At 48.6% G+C, this 3,132-nt stretch overlaps 1 long non-coding RNA gene across 1 annotated transcript; it reads left to right on the top strand.

Annotated features, from left to right (window-relative positions):
• Window positions 1–1,001: 1,001 nt before the first annotated feature.
• On the top strand, window positions 1,002–2,482 carry LOC120677478. Its single transcript, XR_005676341.1, has 3 exons — window positions 1,002–1,485; window positions 1,806–2,022; window positions 2,236–2,482. It is a non-coding gene; the product is annotated as an uncharacterized LOC120677478 (long non-coding RNA).
• The last annotated feature ends 650 nt before the right edge of the window (window positions 2,483–3,132 follow it).

Raw genomic sequence — 3,132 nt, 5'->3', positions numbered from 1 at the left:
CGCCAAGAGACCCGAGAAGTTCAGATGGAGTTATGGATGATTCACATGGTGCAAGATTAGAGCAAGAGTACATGAATGGCGAGATGTTGATGAAGACGGTGTTGGTCAACTAAAGAAGGAAGGCGATGGCAAGCTAGAATAGACTGCCCATGTAGCGGGAGCGTGAAAGACATGAATCATCAAAGCTTGGCCTGGAGCAGGCCCAGTATGTATCAAAGGTACTAGGCAGATAGGCGCGCTTACGCTGCGCCCGTTCTGAAGCAACAATTGTTTTTACTCGTCGATTACAATGAAAAAATATTACATGTAAATCGACTCACCATCGCTGTTCTTCGGCACTGTCTATCATCTCGCTCCCGATAGAGGTTTGGAAGTTGGGGCTTACGTGACCTCGTTGTTGTTGGTCGAATTGAGAACAACATCCAGTGAAAGAGGACCAAGTGACTGAGCTAGGAACGGCGCCAGCGGCGAGAGTGCGGCAGCCATCCGTCAGAGCCGCGAGGGCGTGGATGGGAACGGGCGACCTGCACGGAGAAGCAACGCGCAGGCCTGGTGTTTTCTTCCACGAGATCAAGGATGGCCGAAACGTTGGCGAGACACGGGCTACGCACATGATGGCCCAAGCCTAGCGATACAACCATCTAATGGGCCACAACACTAGAGAGGAAAAGTTTGGGCCCACAATAGGACACGTGTAGGTGAGTGATATGGTTAGAACGGTGAGTTACTCCCGTCGGACCTTTTTCTTCCGGCATAAGAGTAGACATATATATTCAGTTGAGTACCTATTTTTTTAAGCAAAAGATTTTGTATATGTAGTATATTTATTAAATATATGAAGAGTAAACAAAAAATGAACAACATGTCAGCACAATAGACTTGAATCAGTAAAGCAGAGCCCACCTCCCTACTAACAGCCCACGTTGCCCCCTCCCCCAGCCGGCCCACCTGCGGCCCATCCGGCCAACCCCGCTATGCCCCCTGCCCCGTGAGCTCAGGCCGACAGGCCATCACCCACCCTGCAGGCAGCCAGGATCGCTGCTCGCAGTCGCAGCCGGAACCCTACCGGCGGCGGCGCGCGGCACAGTGGCCGGAGGCGAGGGCGAACGCAGGCGGCGGCAGGGGCGCAGCCGCACAGCCGCGCAGGACGTAGGGGAGCCGCGGTCTACGGAGGCAGCCAGCAGGCAGGGGCTGAAGGCGCGGGCAACGGGCGGCGCGGCCGGTGGCGAGGGCAGATTGGCAGCGGCGCAGCCGTGCAGGCCTCAGGGGAGCCACGGTCCGCGGGCCGCGGGCCGCGGGCCGCGGGCAACGGGCGGCGGCAAGGCGGGTTGCCGGATGCGGGTGGAGGCTAGGCGCCTGAGGCGCAGGCAGGCAGCGCCGCGGCGGGTGGCGAGCCAGTGGCAGGAGCGGCAGGCGGCATCAGGGTACAGGGAGCAGGCGCAGGGGCTAACGTGACCAGCTGAGTGAGGATCAAGACTAATTGAGGTTAGTGAAAAGTTTTAGTTAGTCCATTTTTCCCTAATAAATTATCATTGCAATTTACAAAATTAATGAACAATTCACAACAATGCAATATGATGATGAGGAAAGTATTTTTTAATCGTAACTGATTATAATGTTATCTTGTAGTTTGTAAGCATCCTTATTAGTGACATTTGTTGTTTTAGAATTTTATCCTCTGTTTATTTTATATATTCTCACTTTGATGATCATTTAATACGTCTATTATATATATGTTGAACTTTGAGGTATAAAAAAAATTAGTACTACTTGAAATTTTAAATACCCGTACTCTTAAATCCTAGGTCCGCCAGTAGCCTCACATGTTCCGAATCGATTGCCGTGGTGAGCGATATCGGCGAGCTTAGCGGCGGGGAAATGCCTCAGCGAGCTCTGCAACCTACAGTTCGTACATATGGCATCCGTGAGGTTGCTCGGCTTGCTCAGATCAACCCTGATTGCATGCTTTGTTCACTGGACTTCCACGGCTGTTTGCTTGTGTTGGAGGGAAGAGCAGAAGAGGTAAGGGGAGGGGGAAATGACTTCAGTTCTGTTTTGTGTAATAATATACATGAGGAATATGAACTCAGTTTAGTTTTCAAAAAGAATGTGAATTCAGTTTGATGTCCAGTGTCAACAATCTTCTACCTTGAAGCCTGCAGTTCGTACTCAAGCATCCGCGAGGTTGCTTAGCTTGCTCAGATCATATGACCCTGATTGCATGCTTTTGTTCAGTGAATTTCCATGGAAGCTTGCATGTGTGTGGGGAAGAGCAGAACAAGGAAGGAAAAGGGGGAAGGCTTCATCTCTCTCAATGCCCACGATGGCACGGAGTGTTGTTGCACAACTTATATCAGTCTGTTCAGCTAATCCTACTCTATTTGCATCGAATGGAAGAACAAATTAATATTTTTCTTCATAGAAACTGTTATAGACAGTATGCATTGGAGAGGTAGTATTTACATGCATATTTATTACACTCTCTTTCCTCTAGACACCATCCATAGACGCCATGGGCCATCGATTCACACTAGCAGCTAACACGTCCACGCCACTGATAATAGACCGGAACTGTTACATACTATGCCAAACATCGATCCTGCTAGCAGTTGGCTACAGCAAGCAGCCATGACTTTTGGAAAGCTGCTCATGTTTTCTCCATCCTTATTTTGAAGTGGTACACGTACACACGACACTCGTGGCAAAATCAACCAAGTCCAAGACACGTGGGAAGTCAGTTTCCACTCAAGGAAATGTGTACGCATGATAGAGATGTCAGAGAAGTTATCTGAACCCAGGAGCAGCCAGCACAAATACTAAGCATGGTGCCTTTTGAAATGTTAATTGTTAATCCATGGGTTATTCAGCTTTCTATACCCTTCCTATGGTTTATTAATGCTGCCTTTTGAAATGTTAATTGTTAATCCATGCATGGTACGGTGACGGTGCTTAATTAACTTGTGGTACTCTCAGTCTCTCATAACGTGTCGGATACTTGGATAGCTTTCTATACCCTTCCTATGGTTTATTAATGCTGACTTTTGAAATGTTAATTGTTAATCCATGCATGGTGACGGTGCTTAATTAACTTGTGGTACTCTCTCAGTCTCTCATAACGTGTCGGATACTTGG

The sequence above is a fragment of the Panicum virgatum genome, chromosome 6N (assembly GCF_016808335.1).
Source record: "Panicum virgatum strain AP13 chromosome 6N, P.virgatum_v5, whole genome shotgun sequence".
Taxonomy (NCBI): domain Eukaryota; kingdom Viridiplantae; phylum Streptophyta; class Magnoliopsida; order Poales; family Poaceae; genus Panicum; species Panicum virgatum.
This window is presented reverse-complemented; position numbering and strand designations above follow the sequence as displayed.